General features: G+C 37.9%; 1 long non-coding RNA gene across 2 annotated transcripts in view; it reads left to right on the top strand.

Annotated features, from left to right (window-relative positions):
- Positions 1 to 19663, top strand: part of LOC103104184 (uncharacterized) — a 75659-nt gene extending 55996 nt beyond the window's left edge. For both annotated transcript variants that reach the window (XR_468138.3, XR_008911382.1), the window contains one exon: positions 15814 to 19663. This is a non-coding gene — a long non-coding RNA (uncharacterized LOC103104184). The remainder of the gene's footprint in view (positions 1 to 15813) is intronic.
- The last annotated feature ends 1396 nt before the right edge of the window (positions 19664 to 21059 follow it).

Below are 21059 nucleotides of genomic sequence, written 5' to 3'. Positions count from 1 at the left end.
CTAATAACATATATTATATATTCGGATAATATTGAAATGGTACCAACCAGAACTAAGCAAAATAGTTGGTCAAGGAATGCTTGGGACATATCTTACTTTTATAAGCTTTCTTTCCTGTTTAGTGGAACACATTACCTTGCTTCCAATGACTCTCCTATTTTATACTAGCATTGTCTTGAGGTGCTGAAGAGCTAGCTGTTTATAATCAGGTGAAAAGATGAATCATAAATAAGGAACTACACTAGGTTTTTATTGCACTCACTTTTCACATAGGCCAAGGAAAACCAATACTGCCTTGGGTGGATCAAAAGAGTCTTCCACTGAATTGAAATTTTCTGTATCTATAATAATAACAATAACAGCTATATATAAAACTCAAAGGGGCACTTTTCAAGTATTTAATCCAAAGAAACTCTTGAAGGATAAGGGCTGCCCTTCCACGCATCTCCATTTTCATCTCCCAACAATGAAGGCCTTCCTTGCTGCCTTGGAAAAGAAATGAGTTTGGGAAGTAAACAAGAGGGCTGTCTCCTAGCAAAAACTAACCTAGGAACTAGGAATTGTGACCAGAATTGTTTTTAACCTCAAGGGATTGTTTTTAAAGACAAAATTCACCAAAAGAAATCAGAACTCTTAAAAAAAAGAAAACACCTCACCTTAAGAGGCACCTCAGTTCTCATCACTATTTGATTAATGATTGAAGGAAACTTGAGGACACTGGGAGCTCTTGGAATTTTAGATTGGAACCAGGAAAGACTCTGGAGGCCTTTTGGTCCAACTTTCTCATTTTACAGTTGAAGAAACTGAGGCCCAGAGAAGTTAAGTGAATTGCCCAAGGTCGTCATCATCATCATCATCATCATCAAACATTTAAGGGCTTAAATTATTATTATTATGAAGTGCCTTCCATGTGCCAACCACTGTGTTAAGTACCAGGGAAACAAAGGAAAGAATCTCACATTCTAATGGGGAAAAGTAACATGCAAGAAACCATGTGCATTTAATATATATGTATAGATACAGATATAAAAATACATACACATATGTTTAGATATCTCTATGTAATTGTTCAGTTGTTTGTTGGGTTTGACACCATGATCTCATTTGGGGTTTTCTTGGCAAAGATTCTGGAGTGCTTTGTTATTTCCTTCTCCAACTCATTTTACAGATGAGGAAACTGAGGCAAACAGTTAAATGATTTGCCCGGGATCACACAGCTAGTAAGTGGTCTGAAGCCAGATTTGAACTCAGGAAGATGAATCTTCCTGATTCCAAGCCAGGTACTCTATCCTCCATACTATCTAGCTGCCACATAGATATGGACATAATAGGTGGCACAGTGGATAGAACACTGGTCCTGGAATCAGGAAATTCTGAGTTCAATTCTGACCTCAGATACTAGCTGTGAATGAGTCAATTAACCCTTGTTTGCTTCAGGACTTCATCTGTAAAATGGGGACACACTAGAGAAGGAAATGGCAAATTGCTCCAATATCTTTGCCAAGAAAATTCCATGGACAAAGTCTGTCTATACCTCTATATAGTAAATGGTAGATAAGGAGGGATGAAGGGAAGGGGAGAATGGGAAAGAATACTTGCAGAATTTCAAATAAGTCTTGAAAAAAGTCAGCAGTTGCAGGCAAGATCAAGGAAGAACATTCGAGGCATAGGAGAGAACCAGTGATGAGACCCAGAGTTGGGAGTATTGAGTGCTAGAAATAAGAAGAAAGCCAATGTCACTAGATCAGAGGGAAAAGGTAATAATGTATGAGAAGAATGTAAAGGTAGGACCGAGTCAATATGGGCTTTCTTTAAAAGCCAAAACAAAAGATTTTAAAGTAATAAGAGACAGATATGGGGGAGAGGGGGTCAGCTAAGTGGCACAGTAAATAAAGAACCAAGCCTGGAGTCAGGAGGATCTGGGTTCAAATGTGGCCTCAAACTCTTCCTAGCTGTGTAACCCTGGGCAAGTCACTGAATCCCAGTTCCCTAACCCTTTCCCTTCTGTCTTAGAGTTGCTACTGAGAAAGAAAGTAAAGGTTTAAAAAAAAAGATACAGAAACCCAAACTTTTCTGACTCCAGACTTGTGTTCTTTACCATTGTACATCCTAGAAACTACATCTTAGCACCACACTGTAGATTCACTGAAGGATCTCTGGGAATTGTGGCTGGTTAACTTTGAAGCTTACTTATCACATTGCTCCTGTCCGTTATTTTTTTTCCAACAGGAACACATGAGTTTTCTTCTTCTTGTACATCTGCCATCTTATCACAATGCATCCAGGCTTCCATACACCTGCAGACTGCAGAGAAAGGCACTGCCTAGGTATTAAAATTGATGTGTGGATGTTAATGCACTGTTAAAGAACAAATTCTTCCCATAAGTCATTTTTGGGTTGGGTTTTTTTTCTTCTGCAAAGTAAGAGGAGCTGCTGTTACCCAGCAGGGAAGAAACAAATGACACAGAGTCATTGAGACCAGCAGGGTGCTACTTCTCGATGCCAAACAATCTCTTTCTCTCCACATTAAGTAGTAAATATTTAAGTTGGTCTTCAGAAAGCCATCTTTGCAGAAAGCATTAGGAGAAATGGCACATGATTATTTAATCTCTTGCAGCTCTACAACTGTGTATTACTTTGAGCAATAACTAACTTTGAGCTGTGTCTGAGATGCTGCCCCTGCTCCCCCACCAAGTCCCTCATCCCAAAGGCTAATGATACAATAGGAAAAAGTTTAAAGGCAGAACAATGATAGGAAAGACAACTGTTCAGAAAGAAGAGATTTTCGGAGTGGCAAAAACTGGCATCTTTATTATGATTAAAAATTTGTGTGTGTGTCACTGTCACCTGTAATGGGGACAGCTCACTGTCATTTGTTTTGTGCAGAAGGATCCAGATGTGGCTACAGCTTATTAGGATTGAAGCTAATGGCCCAGAAGAGGAAATTTAAACTTCTCAACTGCTTGCCTGGGTGAAATGACTACATTCCAAACCTATAAAGACAGTTTTAAAATTGGCAAATATTCTGCTTAGCCTCTGAGGGCTGAAATAGGAATAAAAGAGGTAGGAGTTGCTAAAAAGCAGATTTTGATTTAATGAAAGGAAAATCTTAGGAATTGTTTAGTCACTTTCAGTCAGATCCCATTCTTCATGATCTCATCTGGGGTTTTCTTGGCCAAGATACTGGAGTGGTTTGCCATTTCCTTTCCAGCTCATTTTACAGATGAGGAAACTGAGGCAACAAAATATTAAATGACTTCTCTGAGGTCATCCAGCAAGTAAGTGTCTGAGGTCAGATTTGAACTTAGCAGGATGGATCTTCCTGACTCCAGACCCAGCATTCTATTGCTTAGCTACCTTTAAAGAGGTTAAATGACTCCATCAATTATGTAATAAACCTGTATAACTTGGTGAGGGGAGGGGGAGTGGAGATGAAAAAAGGGGTGTAATGTTTGTCCAGGGTCACACAGTTAATAAGTATCTGAGGCTAGATTTGAACTCAGGTCTTCCTGACTCCAGACCTGGAACTCTTTCCACTTACTTGCCCCAGATTTTTATTTAATGAAAGAGAAATATAGCTGGTATTGGTAAATATAGCTGTCCAAAGGTAGAGATAGACCCATTCAATTCGTAGTAGGTTCCCCCTCATTAGAGATTTTCATGCAAAAGCTGCATGACAACTTATTCATGTACCATAATTTGCTTAGCCATTCTCCAATTTATGTGGACCCATTTCACTCCTATTTCTTTGCTTCAACAAAAGTGCTCCTTTTTATCTATCTAACTATCTATCTATCTATCTATCTGTTTTTTTATTATTGTTTTTCAAACCCTTACCTTCCACATTGGTTCTAAGACAGAAGAGTGGTAAGAGCAAAGCAATGGGGGTTAAATGACTTGCCCAGGGTCACATAGTTGGGAAGTGTCTGAATCCAGATTTGAACCCAGGACTTCCTATCTCTAGGTCTGGTTCTCAATCCACTGAGCTACCTAGTTAGCCTCAAAAAGTACTATCTTAAACATTTTTGTAAACATGGGTCTTTCTCCCATTTCTTTGACCATGTTGGGATATATGCCTACTAGTCATTTCATGGGGTCCATAGGTATGGCCAGCATAGGGTCTTCTGGGGTATGGTTCCAAATCTCTTTTCAGAATGATTACACTGATCCATACCACCAACAATGCCTATCCTCCAATTAGTCCCTCCAACAATGACAAGTTTTCCCCTTTGTCATCTTTAGCAATTTGATGGGTGGAAGGTAGAACTTTGGAGTCATTTTAGTTTCCATTTTCTTTTAATGTTAGCAGTCTGAAGCATTTCTTTCTTAATTATTAAGAGTTTGTATTTCTTTTTTTTGAAAACTGTCCACATTAAATGGCAACTTTTTCAGAATGTTGTACCAGGGATTTTTGTTCATGTTCATGGCTAGACAGTACATACTAGATAAACTCCGAGTTCCCTTCTGCCTTTGTGATTCTATGTAATTATGGAAAATATGGAAAACATCTGCATAACTCAGTGAGGCAAAGAGGAACAGAGATGAGAAAAGGGATTTTATGTTTGGAAAAAAAAAGATAATGTCTATCCAATACATCAGATTGAAAGAATTTGGGAAGGGGCAGCTGGAGAGCAGCAGGCTAGGAGTTGGGGAGACATGGGTTCAAATATGACCTGAGATACTTCCTCCCTGTGTGACCTTGGGCAAGTCACTTAACCCCAATTGCCTAGCCCATGCTACTCTTCTTTCTGAGAACTCATACTAAGACAAAATGTAAGGATTAAAAATAATAACAATAAAATAAAAAGTGTGAGAAGACTCTAGACTAGCAAAAAGAGTCATATCCTAAAACCTAAAGCATCCAATATTAATCTTGAAGAATTTTCCTTCTAAACTGACCCCAGAGGTGCTATTAGACAGTAGCAGCTAGTTTACAAGAGTTGTTGCGAGGACTCAGAGAGAGAATATATGTAAAGAACTTTTCCAGCCTTAAATTGCTCTTCAAATGCAATTAACATTATATTTTTAATTATTAAAACATTATTTTGCAATTTAGTTTTATAATTATAAATTTAATATAATAATGATATCATTAATAACTTTATTGTTACCAGACATAAATTTGAAACTGTGCCTACAGGATCCAATATGGTGGGCGAGTGAATGTTTTCATTCACCAGGAAGTTAATTCCCAAAGACTTGGTTCCATGAGTACCAATGCTTTAATCTTAGTCCTAATATGGGGTGGGAATGTGTTACATGATACTGGTTCTTGAAGAGTTATAACCATTAGAAACCTCCAATCCCAGTGACAAAGGCAGTAAATCTAAGCTCAGTGTTTCCTCCACTTAGGAGCTAAGCAAAGCGCACAGAATAACTCTAGTAAAGATCTCATTGTTCATTTTATGATCTCCCACACAAGGAAATGAATCCAGGTCTCTTCATATACTCTGGGAAGAAACATCAAGTTACAAGAGGGAAGGGAGATATCAAAGGGAGAAGAAAAAGGAGATGAAGATTAAAAATATATAAATAGGCAATTTCCTGAAGGATTTTCTATGTTTGCATAAAAGAAGAAATGGGATGAGTTCAGAAAGATGCAGACAGTTTAACAGGCCTCCATGAAGACTTGCCTTATCCCCCTAGTGCTAAGCCACCGGTCTGACTCTCCAGGGGTGGTGGCAGGCCCCTGTAACTCTTCCCTCCAGCCCCAACAAAGAAGTGCAAAGACTGTTATTTACCCTGTAGGCCACTGGGCAAATGTCTAATTGCCTTCTTGGGTGGTCCAATCCAGGATGTAGGTAAGATCAAGAAAATAAAACAGAAAGGATGAGATGTAGTGAGTCCGGTGACCTTTTAGTTTATCAAATACTTGAGGGTGGTCTAGTTTTCATTCATCTCTCACAAAAAAGATTAACAAATCATAAAATTGGAATTGACCAATCTCTTTCTGGTTAGGTTCACCTTCTCCAAATGCCTCCCACATAACCAGGCCAAAAAAAAAAAAAAAGCATATATCCTAACAGGACTGAGAAAATAGACAAAGTGGGCCTTTATCACCCTCATTCTCCCACCTCTGCTTCTCTCCTTTCTACCAGAAGCCCATTGCCTTTATACTATCCCCTTAACTTGTTAGCATTCTACCTAGGCCTTCTTTTTCCTGTAGCAGCCTCATACTTCAGAACTTTCATCCCCATCAAAGCTTTCCAATCCTGTGCTATGTTGCTTTTAGGAATGTTCTCTTAGACATGGATAAAGAAACTGCCATTTCTACCCATTGTGTTGCTTGAGTGAAGGGGGGGGGGGAAATATATATATATATATATATGTATATATATATATATGTATACTAGATACATCTACAGGATATTTCCCCTTTGCAGGGGGAGTCTACATAAAAATTATTAATAGACAAAAGTTCCAATCCCCTGACTTGTGCCAGCATGCCCAATCCAGCTTAAAAAAAATCAGAATTGTCCCAGCAAAGATGCAGATCACTGATTACCCTAACAAAGAAGATATCATAGAAAGATTGCTTGTTTCTGAAATTTGATGACAGTAAAACTCAAAGGAAGGGCAAAATCTTTTTAAAACTCTCTTTTATGGGTAAAAGAATTCTCAAAGTTCTAAACTTTAAAGAGAAACAAGAATTCAACCCCCCCAAATCCTACTCCTCTTTCTCTATTGATTCTCTTCAAAAGCCTAACTCTCAATATTATAATTTTTTTCCCCAAGCCTTCCTCTACAAACCCAAAGAATGCATCACATTTGGGGATAATAAAGAGTGTTATTCAGGGATTTCAAATACTGGCATCATTCACCCCTCGGAAGTCTTTGTTAATTGTGCCTAGTATCTATAGTAATAAATTTAAAGACACACAAAACATTGGGGTTCCATAGACACACTATACCATTGTCCCATTAAGTTGAAACAATGGAGCACCAGCGAGATTCTATCTCCAGAGCAACGGGAAATGGCAATTACAGGTCAGGTGATTCTTTAGACCAATAGAAAAATAGAATTTCATATGCTTTATTGTTTCAAAGGTCAAAACATCAGTTTGTGATTTTGATGCAAAATAAAACCCTGTATTATAAATAGAAATATATATATGTATATACATATATATATATTTCCCATTTTACATGTGTGTTGAGGACTTTGAAGCCTATTAGATCAGGGCAGAATGTAACTTCTCATTTTAAGGGAGAAAGATATTTTCCCTCAGACTTCAAAAGTAACTCTTAAGTCATCAAATAATTTCAATAAAAATTGCTAGCATTTAAGATATCAGTGTTTCATTTGGGAGCCCCATATTGTGATACCTACTTATACAATCCATCCATACTTTCCACCAAAGTTCTTTTCCTAACCATTGGCCCCAAGATATTTCTCTGTTACCCAAGGGATGTGGATACTTCCACCAGTCATATAGTTGACATCCCATCAATGGCAACATATCCTGTTTAACTCTTATTTATGTGTCTTGTCCAGGTTTCCCCATACATTCATCATAGTGAGTCCATTCACTATGCTGGGTCCTTCCTGTACATAAATATCTTGGCAAGTCACTTACCCTTTTAGGATCTCAGATTCCTCATCAGTCACATGAGGAAATTTGCCCTCCATAGCCTCAAAGTTTCCTCCTGCTCCACATCTATGATCTCTTCTTTCACATCCCTGAAATTCCATTATCAAAGATCCATTCTTTTTGGTCTTGCAGGTTCTATTGCCCTGCTACTTTATTTTGGTTACTTCTAGAATAGCCAAACCCTGCTTTTGTTCCTAGATAGCATCCTCAGGACAGGGCACTGAGCATAGATATACACAGGTGTAAGAGGTGTGAGAGAATCTGGCTCAATAGACCTTTATCATGCAAAACGAATGTGAAGAAACTGAGATAAGGCAATCTAACAAACACAAAATATCCCTGAGACAAAATTGGTTGGATGAGACCTAAAAAGACCATCTAGTCCAACCACACCTGAACAATAATCCCTTCTACACAATGCCTGCCCTGTGATCACCCAGTCTTTGCCTGAAGGCTGTAAGAGGGAAGACATTACCACCCAAGGCAACTTATGAAGCCTAAAATTATCTCTCTGCAACTTTTATCTATTGCTCCTGGTCTGTCCTCTGGGGATGAGCAAAACAAGTCTAAACTTTCTTCCATATTACAGCCCTTCAGATACTTTAAGATAATAATCATTCCCCTTCTTCCCTGCTCCAACCATCCCCCCACCCTCCTGCCACCTCCATCAAATCTTCCCATTTTCCATCTAAACATCTCTCTGTCCTTCTGCCAGTGTTCTCATGGTATGGTCTCATGGCTATTCATTATCTTAATTCCCTTCCCTGGGACAACACAATTTATCGATATCCTTCCTCCAGTGTGACACCCAGTCTCTATGATACACAGTGTTAGGAACAATAAATATGTATTTACTGACTAACTTCTTAATCATGAACAACCTTTGGTATTAGCTTTACTCTCAAATATATTTCAGGGACTTAATTTGGCAATGCTTTTATCCTTCACGAAACTTCAAAGTTTCTGTTTCTTTTTGTGAGCTTCATAGAGAGGAAGGAAAGAAAATCTATAGCACCACCATCAAATGTTGTCAACATCTCTCTCTACCCTGCTCCATTTCCCTAATAACCTCTACAGAGAAATTTCTTGCTGAGACGTATGATATCCTTTTCTGGATTGTCACCTGGGCTCCTCCATTTCTCAGTAGAGAGATGCCCAGTGCAAGTACCTCCAACCTTTGTCCTCTACCCAGGTGCCTACACCCTGCTTTTTATGCTTTGCCTTAGTACACTCCTCTTCACCCCAATTACCTTGAAAGGATGCAAAGTAATATGTCTTACTCTAATGGAAATACTTGTAAACTATTAGCACAATATCCCCATTAGCCAGATTCTTTTACTTATTTATATTTTAAAGAGTATTGTTCTAACAATTGGTATAGACACTTCTTGCTACAAAATTTAAATTATACTTATTATACACTTCCCTATGTTTTAAGTACAGTTCCACCCCCATACTCCAATAACAATATAAAATTCACAAAGCTTTCAAAAATTAGGGGAATTCAAACATTGAAGTTTTTATAAAAATATTAACTTATTTATCATGGCTATAATATTTTAAATTCCTAATTAGACTATTAAAATCCAAAAATCTTAAAATATGATGTAGAAAGTGGGTACTTTAATGAATGTTTCCATGAGAACAGTCATTTTTTTCAACTCAGACTTTGAAATAATTTAATAGCTTTAATTTTTCTCCTAAAAGGGAAAAAAATGCAGACCCCAAAAGGCCATTGAGATGGTGAGCACAAAGGCTTTGATGTTAAAATCTCACTAAGTTTTTCATTTTCTTTTTTTTAAGGATGAGTTCAGATTTTATCTGATGTTAATATTCTACAGGGGATAATTAAAACACTGCCAAGCAACTGGAGCAGTTTCTTTCCTTGTGTGCCAGGGGAAAGAGGCAGCTTTTTCCTTTCCATGAAAAGGGAGGGGCTTCAGGAATTCTGTCTGAACTGCTCTTCCAGTACAGCTAAAGCGTTTCTTCTCTTTAAACTATGAGTCACAGAAGCCATGTGGCCCAAACCCAGGACTGGCCCCAGGCCAAATGTGAACTGGGTGAAGTTTGTTTTCTGTGCCCTCCATCCTCATTTCTGTAGTTCTTCTCCTTTGGCTGTTTTCTTTCTTCACTGGTGTCTAGTAGCTTTCTGCTGTTCCCAAGACTCTTGACTTTATTACCCCTGTCCTAGAAGGAAGACCTCACATGTAGAAATCTGTACTCGAAGGTCTGAGGATCTAGGGTTGGAAGGGATCTAGAGTCATTTTGTCCAACCACCTTATCTTACAGATAAAATAGCTGAGGCTTCAAGAAGATAAATCAATCTTGTCCATTGTCAGTAGAAAGTAGTAAAGCAGAGATTCTGCATCAAACTTCTAGACTTTTCCAGACACTTTGCCTCCAATATGTTTATTCAATGTCTATTATGGAAAGGTAAAAAGAACACTAGTTCTCATTATTGTTATTATTTTTCAATTTTTTGCACTAGGTCTTTAGTCAGAAATCTTCAGTTAAAACCCCATCTCTGATGCTTGTATGATATTGGGCAAGTCACTAGTCTGGATCTTGTTTTTTTTTTTCAAAGTTAAAAGGATGTTATAATAGCCAACCACTATTGGCATTTTTAAAAGCACCTTCTAGGTCCCAGGCACTGTGCTAAGAGCTGAGGATACAAAGAGGTAAAAAATAGTCTCTTCCCTTTAAAAAGATCATAATCTAATGGAGGAAGAAGGTTGGACAAGTAAACAAATATGTGCCTATAAACTATATATAGGATAAATAGATAATAATTAAAAGGGGGGAAGGCACTAGAGTTAAGAAGGGTTGTGAAAGGCTTCATGAATAAGATAGAATGTTAGTTGGGATTTGAAGAGAGTCAGGGAAGTGGAGATGAAGAGGGAAGGCATTACAAGCCTGGGGGACAGCCAGAGAAAATGCCTGAGGCTAGAAGGTGAAGTGTCCTGTTTGAGGGACATCAAGTGTCACTAGGTCAGGGAGTCTGGGGAGGAGGATGGGGAAAGGGGGTATGAGAAGAAGGTATGAGAAGAATGGAAAAGGGGGTAGGGAGCAGACCTAGTTTATGAAAAGCTTTGAACAGCAGAGGAATTGGTATTTGATCCTGGAGGCAATAGGGAGTTACTGGAGTTTATTAAGAAATGGGAAAAATGACCTGATGAGATTTGTGTTTTAAGAAAAATGATTCTAGTGGCTAAATGAAGGAAGGATTAGAGTAAAGACAGACTGGATATGGGAAGATCCATCAGTAGCTGATCTCTGAGGTCCATTCCAGCATTAGATAAATTATCCTTGCTAATAACACATATTAAATTTGCTTTGCTTTAAGGTTTCCAGAGCATTGAAAGAGTCTTATAAATAAAAAGTGAAATAACTTGCTCCTGCTGACACATTTAATGTCAACAACAAGATTCAAACCTATCTTCCAACTCCAAATATAGTATTCTTTCAACAAAACCTATGATTTTACTCCTAACTAGTTAAATACCTGGCTAGCTAGACTTACAAAGTAATTCATCCTAAGGTGGTAAGAGGAATTTTCGCTCTCAGATTTTACATACATATGTATATGTATATACACACACATAAATATTTTTTATGTAACAAGGACTGGAACATGTGTGAATGCCTCTGATAATGTTGTCTCCCCAAGTATGAAAGTCTGGGAAACCTGTTTTGGGAACAGCTGTATGAAAATGTCCTGAAAGGACTGTAGACCATTAATAGATATTCTGTAACTTCTCCCCATCTGCTAATTATGTGATTAGGAAAAACCTCTTTGATTGACTACATTGCTGGAACTGCCTTAAAAACTTCTAGTCAACCAGAGCTTCCACAGTCCTCCTTACCTACTCTCTTTTGGTTTGGTGCCTTTCCTGATGGTATCCAGTAAGACACAATATTCTCAGGAGAGAGGTCTTGGACCTTCTCTTCTCTGAGGCCAATGTATGAGCCCCATGAATATTAGATAAAGACATTAATCTATAAACTTTGACCTCGTGCCTTTTAAAAGGTCAGGAGAGCTGACCTTCAGGATTCTGGGTACCAGAATCCATGTTAAGTTTTGTAGCCAGCCCAGCATTGATGCCTAGAGCAGAAAAAGTGTCCTTGAGGAGTGAATGTCAATACCTGACTCAGAAGTAGCTGAGATGAGGACTCACTTGGTGATCATACCACATATGGATGTGAAATTGCCCAGCTGCAATGGAGAGACTGAGATGATACAAGGGACAGTTGCATGATGGAGAAAAATGTTTGTCCTTTGGTTCTTGCTATATTTTTAAACTAAATATCCCTTTGTAAAAACTAATTGATATAAAGTGGTTAAATGGAACTGGGATGCTAGTCAGAGTTGGCTAATGGTTGTGGGGAATTACAGTCAGTGGGAGCTTGAACCAATAACATTAGAGAAGATTTACTCCAGACCTTCAGGTTGCTGCTAGAGCATTAAAGAGAAGTACCTTGACTTTGGGGATAGCTGGCTAGAGAATGTTTGTTACATTTATTTGTTTTACATTGCAGTAATTTTTCTAATATACTTCCTCAGTGAAAACTTCTTTATAACAAAGAAAAACAGTTAGTCAGAGACTTAAATAACCATTTGACTCTGGATAAATCATTTAACTGTCTGTGCCTCAGTTTCCTTATCTGTGAATTAAAGAAGTTGGAACCTTTAGTGTTCCTTTTAGCTCTAAATCTACACTATTATGATCCATGTTTTCATGAGCTCATCATTGACATTTCTTAATAGATAATATTTTAAGAGAAGTTTTCAAAGCTTTAATATCCAAGAGTGAAAAAGGTGGACCCCAAGGAAGACTGAATGCCTCGATATTTGCAATTAGACAATGAATGTCATTGACATTTTCAGACAGAAAGGCCCTTTGGCATCCTTTAAATAATCTTAAGTAGGTATTTAATTTCTTTACTTGCATAGGGTCAGGTTTATCCAAACACATTTAACGAAGTGTCAAGACACCCAATTTTAGTCACTACTCAGTTACCAACCAGCTGTGTGACATTTGGTGAATTGTTTAACTCTGGACTTAGTTTTGTTGTTTGAAAAATGAAAGTTTCTAAATGGATAACTTCTGAGGTCCCTGATGGCAATAAAACTGCAGGTTAAAGGAGTTCAAAGCTGGTTGTGATTTGATTAACTCTAGCATTCATGTAATGATACAGAATCATAGAACTATAGATGCTAATCGATTTGATTTCATTCATTTCCACAAGTTTTCATTAGATGTATCCTGTGTAGCTAACAATGCAGGAAATGCTATGTGAGATAAAAGAGATGCAGAAGACTGTCCAAGAAAGTCTTATTAAGGAGATAAGATATATAGTATGAAACAATTAAAGAACAGTTCATAATATGGCATGAATAAGTTATTGAAATAACATTTCACCTAATCTTAGCCTTGACACTTAACTGGATATATGCCCCTGAACAAGTCACTTATCAAGAAAGAAGGAGGGAAAAAAGAATGAAACAAAGACAAAAGAAAGAGAGGAAGAAAGAGAGGAAGAAAGAAAGAAAGAAAGAAAGAAAGAAAGAAAGAAAGAAAGAAAGAAAGAAAGAAAGAAAGAAAGAAAGAAAGAAAGAAAGAAAGAAAGAAAGAAAGAAAGAAAGAAAGAAAGAAAGAAAGAAAGAAAGAAAGAAAGAAAGAAAGAAAGAAAGAAAGAAGGAAGGAAGGAAGGAAGGAAGGAAGGAAGGAAGGAAGGAAGGAAGGAAGGAAGGAAGGAAGGAAGGAAGGAAGGAAGGAAGGAAGGAAGGAAGGAAGGAAGGAAGGAAGGAAGGAAGGAAGGAAGGAAGGAAGGAAGGAAGGAAGGAAGGAAGGAAGGAAGGAAGGAAGGAAGGAAGGAAGGAATAACACTTTTCCCACCTATATTTGTTGTGAAAATCAATCAAGGATTTATTAAATGCCTACTAAGTATCAGTCACTGTGCTAGACATGAGATAAAAACACAAAGATCAAACAGCACCTGCCTTCACAGAGCTGACATTCTACTGGGGGGAGATAAAGTAAGGACTATGGCATATACAGTGTATACATAAAGAGATAAAACATATAGACTTGTTGTTTCATCATTTTTAGTCAGGTCCAATTCTTCATGATGGGGAGAAGGAATTAAGAAAAATCTTCAAAATATGGAATCACAGAATAAAGTTGGAGAAATATCAAACTTTATAGCTTGAAGGGAGCTTAAAGGTCATTTAATTTAACCCCTACATTTTCCTGGCATTTACAGCTCAGTGGATAGCATACAAGGACTGGAGTAAGGAATACTCATCTACCTGAGTTCAGAGATGGCCTCAGACACTAGTTCTGTGACCTTGGGCAAGTCACTTAACTCTGTTTGCCTCAGTTTTCTCTTCTGAAAGAAAGAAAATGGCAAACTATCCCAGTATCTTTACCAAGAAAATCCAAAATGAAGTCACAAATAATTGGACACATCAGAAAAATGATTGAGCAACAAGCACATTTTCCAAATATGGAAACTGAAGCCAAGAAAGCCCAAGTGTTGTTTCATGTGAAAGCACTTTATTAATTCAAACCTAAAATATCATTTTATTTTCCCCTGAAACTTAAAGACAGAGTCCAGCTACATCAGCAAGGGAGTGTAGAAATGAATTTACAGAAAGTCCCATCCAGCTGGTGTAAACAGCTGGTTCCACTGAGAATTTAGGCCAATGGGCCAGAACAGGTAGAAGTTTTAAAGTGATTTTATGCTTTAAAAAAAAAATTAAAGCAAGCATGACTTATTGTTGTCAAAGGACAGAGAGAGGGAGTGGGGAGGAAGAGAGAGAGAGAGAGAGAGAGAGAGAGAGAGAGAGAGAGAGAGAGAGAGAGAGAGAGAGAGAGAGAGAGAGAGAGAGAGAGAGAGAGAGAGAGAGAGAGAGAGAGAGAGAGAGAGAGAGAGAGATTATTTGTTTGTTTTTAATTTAAAGAATTCCACCTAGGGTCAGAGATGTGAGCCAGGCTATTTTTCATTCCTTTCTCACAAAGGGTCTGGAAACATAAACAAGAGGAAGAAGGGGCTCCAATGCTATCCTTTTCTTCCACCCAACACAATCTTTGACATAGCCCTGGGTTTTTCTTTCCCTTAAATTTTCTTTATGGCCTATGTAGGTAAGAAGGAAAGGGAAAAACTTTCACAAAAGGGAATGTTGAATGCAGCTGACTATGAGCTGACCTTTCAGAGCTATAAATTGCCTAAGAATGGTTGACACCAGCTAAAAAAAATAAACTAGTTGCACCTAGAGCCCACTTTTCTGACCAGATGTTACCACTCCCCAGTCTCCCGGGGCTCAGGCTAACAACCTCACTCTCCCTATTGCTCCCCCTTACAAGCCTCATAAGCCTTCTCTATGGAATTCTAGTTGTTATGCAAAACAATTTATGTAACAGCTTTAGGAGGCTATGCCTTCCATGAAACTCCTTCCTATTTTAAAATATATTTAAAACTGTGGCACCTCCAACCCTGCCTCCTGCTCCATGTGGATACTCCTGCATCCCAGTGCTGTGCAGTAACCCCAGATTTCAATTCCCTAGCCTCAATTAAGGACCCTTATCATTGCTACTTTGGAAGTCTTCTTTATTGCAAGTTGACAGGAGCCTTGATGGTTTTAGTAAAGAAAGCGCAAGGTTTTTTGTTTTATTTTAAGTATTAGTTCAAAGTCATATTGTCTATTTAAATAAATACATGTAAGTAAATGTATATATGTAAGTATATATATGCATACATATATATATCCACATACATGCACTTAAATTTATAAATGAAATTACTTGTAATTTAGGCAGATCATATGCTTTTTAATGAGTATAAAGTTAAAATGGTCTCTTCCTTTGAAAATTTTCAGTCTTTCAAATAAGAGGAATCTAGTTTAAAATAAAAATAATATTTAGGGTTTTTTGTTCAATTTTGAAAATTGAAAAACCAATTAAACTTTGCTTCAATTTTGAGGTTTAACAGTCTTTGGCATGTTAAACTCTATTTTTAAACGTTGTTTGTATTTTTTCTGTGTTAGCTTCTAACTTTTTTAGCAGTCATTGAATAATTTTTTTAAATAGTCATTGTAGTTAAAAATAACTGCATTTTTTTTTCAAATGTTCACTGGAGATTCACTATGTCTTAGCTTTTGAGTGAATTTGATTTAAGTGAGGCAGAGTTGCACAGCTGTTATCTTCACTCTCTCTTTCAGAAAGTGTCTCTTGGCAAGGCAAAAATCAGGAAGACTGGCAATGAATGACTTAAGATGCATTGGGTGTCCTTGGCATCTTTGATGTCTGACCAAGATCTGAGTACTCCACAGTGCCTACTTCAGCAGCCCTCATGGTCACTAGAACAAAATTGTTCTGGTCTGTTCCACCAAGAAAAATCTCCACATGCTTTGGTAAGCATCCCTTTAATGGGTTGGAGGCCCAGTGACTACCTTCAACTTTGTTTGGTCCATCTGCCAAGATGGTTTTACTAGTTTGTGGCTACTGTGAAAATGCTTGCTACTTGGACCTACAGGTGAGAGATAGGTGACAGGTAGACCCCAAAGGTGGATGAGCAGCCCTGACAGGTCTTGGCAAGCCCTCTCACCAGAGGTATCAATCCTCCTTGAACACCCCATATATCACTGAAGATGCACTCACTATAACACTTTGTTCAAGACCCTATCCTGGGACCAGCTTATACTTACAAGGGCCCTATGATAAATTACCTTTTTTTTACAGTAGTTAAATTCCCTAGAAAAAGATCTAAGACATGCCTATTTAAGACTTAATCTTTTACCTTCCATCTTAGAATCAATACAGTGTGTTGATTCCAAAGCAGAAGAGCAGTAAGGGCTAGGCAATGGGGGTTAAGTGATTCGTCCTGGGGTCATATAGCTAGAAGTGTCTGAGGCCAGATTGAACCCAGGTCTCTAGTCCTGGCTCTCAATCCAGAGAGCCACGAAGCTGTTCTCATTTGAGACTTTTTTGCTAAATCTGACAGAATTCTACTCACCTCTTATGCGACATTCTCTTATTCTAAATTATTGAAGCTTTATTGCATCATTTTTTAAGATCACAGGATTTCAGAAGTAGAAGAAACCTAGTGCCAACATTTGCACTAGAATCTCTTACATAGCATATCTGACAATAATCCTCCAGCCTTTGCTTAAAGAGCTCTAGTGCTATGGAAACCCATTACAACCAGCCCATTTTATTTTTGGACAACTAATGGATAAGAAACTTCTTTTTATCATAACACCTAAATCTGTGGTTTTACCAACTCTCCAACTCCAAAAGAAAATTACTCTGTATTTATTTTATGTACAACTTATTCAAGTTTTATACTTTTATACGTGTATGTTGTCAGCCTTATAGAATGTAAGCTCCTTGAGGACAGAGATGATTTCATTTTTATCTTTGTATCCTTATTGCCTAGCACACAGTAGGCAGCTAATAAATTCTTGTTAGACAATTCCTCAGCAGAATAAGAACTCATTAGGATTTTTTGGTCTCCATAGAACACTGTTGACTTCTCTTGAGCTTGAGGTCTCCTAAAACACTCAGATCTTTTGCAGACACATAACTCTCTAGCTATGATTCACATTCTAGTGCTCGTGAAGTTGAATTTAACTCAAATGTGAAACTTTATATTTTCCTTTGTAAGCTTTATCTTTTTTGATTCAGTCTGATATTCTAGCCTGCCAAAATCTTTTAAAATCTGTCTTCCACTGTTTTAGTCATCCCTCCCAACTTTGTGTCATCTACAGATTTGATCAGCAAGCTATCTGTGCCTTTATCTGAGTCATTACTAAAAATGTTCAACAGCAGTGGGGTGAGGACAGATCCCCAGAAGCACTCCACTGGAGGTCTCCTTCCAAGTTGACATCAATGCTATCTATGGCTAACAATGTTGTTATCTGTGGTGAAAACAGGATCTGAATTTGATCCACTGAGTTTTCCACACTAAATAATGTTAATTCCACAAGTGTGACCCATTTTTGCACAATAGGCTACTTTCTGAAATTGTTGCTTATGAACAGAAACTTTACATAAACCCAATTTTTTAAATGTACTTACTATAGAAAATTATACTATAAAGAAATCTTTTTTGTGAATCTAGGGCAATCAGGGAAGGCTTCATTTGAAGAGGTGGCATCTCATTTAGTCTTCGATGATTGGTAGACGATGAATCCTTGCCCCTTCCCAAATTCCAATAACTCATTATTCTACAATTGTAATTATAATTCACTTTGAAGCAAAAACCCCTTACTAATTCTTCTTCCCACAATTGTAGCAAAATGAGCTGATGATGCAGGAATGAGAGGTTTTGCCATGACAAGGCAATAACCAAGTTTGTAGTTAAGAAACAAAACTGTCATATTCACATCAGCCAAATAGAAAAGAATGAATGCAGTTTAGGAATTATTTTCCCCAAAATTTAGTGAATATAGACCTAAAAAAATAAGGATTATTTTCTCTATAGGAAAACTGGACCGTGTCCTTTAAATTTATCCTTTGAACCCCTCAATCACGTGCTTTTTTTTCTTGTATAGCTGCCATACTAATCTCTTGGGAGGAAAAGAATCTTGCTTTGTCGCCTGGCCAAACCTTCAAAGCAAATTTAGACCTTTGTTTCACAGCTATTTCACCTTCACAAACTGCTGATGCAGTTTCTCCAAATCTAAAGAATCTTGACAGTGGGAGAGAGGGGCAGGGCAGAATCTGTTTCTCTGATTTCTAAGGTTACTTTTTCTAGGAAGATTCCCCTCCCCCGACTCACAGTACATGGATTTTATCTATTTCCTCCATAGTCACTTAAAACTGAACTATGGCTTTAGGACACCTTGTATAAAGCCTGAAGGGTGCTTATGCATATACATAGGTCTCAGAGCTGGCTTCTCAGATCACCAAATAACTTGGTTGTTTTTGTTTTGGTTTGGTTTGTTTTTACATCTTTAGGCATATTCTACTTAATGGCTCCATCATCCCCAGTGGAGGGTTCTTAGCAGTGTCCATTTCAATGAACATAGTTTTAAAGAATTAGAAAGCAGAACATTATGAGCATTGGAGTGTGACTACTAACATGCCACAAATTTTTAATAAACCAAAACTGATTTCTTCCTTCTCTCCTTCTCTCCTTCCTTGTTTCCTTGCTTCCTTCCTTCTTCCCTTTCTCTCTCTCTCTTTTTCTCTTTCTTCCTCCCTTCCTCCCTTCCTTCCTTTCTTCCTTTCTTTCTTTCTTGCCTTCTTGCCTTCTTTCTTTCTTTCCTTCTTTCTTTCTTTCTTTCTTTCTTTCTTTCTTTCTTTCTTTCTTTCTTTCTTTCTTTCTTTCTTTCTTTCTTTCTTTCTTTCTTTCTTTCTTTCTTTCTTTCTTTCTTTCTTTCCTTCCTTCCTTCCTTCCTTCCTTCCTTCCTTCCTTCCTTCCTTCCTTCCTTCCTTCCTTCCTTCCTTCCTTCTTTCTTTCTTTCCTTCTTTCTCACTCTCGCTTTCTTAACTTCTATTTTAGAACAAATACTAAGTATCCATTCCAAGACAGAAGAACATCAAGGATTTGGCAACTGGGTTTAAGAGACTTGCCCAGGCTCACACAACTAGAAGTTTCTGAGGTTGTATTTGAACCCAGGATCTTCCGTCACTAGGCCTGGCCCCTCTATTTAATGAGCCACCTAATGGTTGCCCAAACAGAGTTCTAACAAAAATTAAATGAATCTCTTTGAATGAGAATGAATTCTCATTTTCAGAAGCAGCAAAAAGCATTTTCTTTTTCTTACACTACTTCAAATTAAAAAAAAAAAAGGAATGGGACCCTATTCTAATGTAAAAATGCCAGGCTTTTACAGCCCTAGCTTTGCATTAACCCAAGGTAGCAACATATATTTTCAAGGTGTCATAGAATGCCATGGTCCCAAATCTTAAAACCAAGCAATTTATAATTCACTTCAATTTGGAAAAAATACATGCTATACTTTTAGGAGGAAAGGGAACATCAAACACTGACATATATGAATAGGAATATTATCTATTATAACTGTAGCATGTTTCTTAAAACATAACAACAACAAAAACATTTTTGTGACCATTTTCATATAAACTCTATAATATGTAACATGACAAAATACATATGAAGTTATAAAGAAGTAATAAATTATATTAAATACACTTAACTAAGAGAAACAAATTCTTACATTAGCTATGTCCGAAAATCTGTCTCATTCTTTTTTAATTAAAAAAATTTAAATTAATTTAGAATATTTTTCCATGGTTACATGATTCATGTTCTTTCCCTCCCTTCCTCCCATCCCCCCCTCCTGTGGCTGATGCACAATTCCACTGGGTTTTACATGCGTCATTGATTAAGACCTATTTCCACATTATTAGTATTTGCACTAGGGTGATTGTTTAGAGTCTACATTTCTAATCATATTCCCATCAAACCATGTGATCAATATGTTAAAACAAAACAAAAACAAAAACATTTCTTCAAGGACTGAAAAGTTCTCATGGAGGAAGCAGCTAGGTGGATCAGATATTTGTGATTCAGGCATATAAATGGGAGGTCATGGGTTCAAATGTGACCACAGATACTTCCTAGCTGTGTGTCCCTGGGCAAGTCACTTGATCTCCTTGCCTAGCCCTTACATCTCTTTTGCCTTGGAATGAATACATAGGTAGGCATTTTTAAAAAGTTCCCATGGAACTGCTAGAATACATGGGCAAGTGCAGTTCAGAGTCGTCTTGGAGCTAGAAACCTTAAGCAGCAGTGGCAGCATCCAGTGTGAGCTCCACTGAACCAGTCTTGATCTGAATGGATTCATTGATGAAGTGGCCCTGGCTCTGTTGCCTCCAGGACTGCCTATCTGCTCCCCATCTTTTCCCTCACTCCCATCCCAATCAGGCTATGAATTTGATTCCTGCTTTTCATCCTCTTGCCTTCTCCTTACTGACCCAGCATTGCCTTACAGACTGCCCAGGGTGACTTCCCGGGAATGACAGAAAAGCTCTCCTCCTGCTCACCATCTTCCCATCCCCACCCCAGGCAAAAGCGGTGGCCTCCTAATTCAATTCAGTTCCATTTAATTGAATTCATTTCAATTCAACAAACATTTATTTAGTGACAATTTGGAGTAGGGCACAGTGCTTGCCAAACACTGAGAATACCAAACCAAAACCCAAACCACTGGAGATCTTAAGGAATTTGCATTCAACTGGGAGAGGGGTAAACACAGGACAAGGACACTGTGCAGTCATGGGATGGGCCTGATGGCGTTGCCAGAACCCCAGTCCCTAGGGACCCCGGCACCTGAACAGAGGACAACAGGAACTTCTGAGAAAGGAAGCTATTGGTCGGAGAGGCAGGCTTGGAGATGGGAGTTCCTAGATTCAAATTTGGCTTCAGACACTTCCTAGCTGTGTTGCCCTGGGTAAGTCACTTAACCCCCAATGCCTTAGCCCTAGCCTTGGAACC

This window comes from Monodelphis domestica, chromosome 4 (assembly GCF_027887165.1).
Source record: "Monodelphis domestica isolate mMonDom1 chromosome 4, mMonDom1.pri, whole genome shotgun sequence".
Lineage (NCBI taxonomy): Eukaryota > Metazoa > Chordata > Mammalia > Didelphimorphia > Didelphidae > Monodelphis > Monodelphis domestica.
This window is presented reverse-complemented; position numbering and strand designations above follow the sequence as displayed.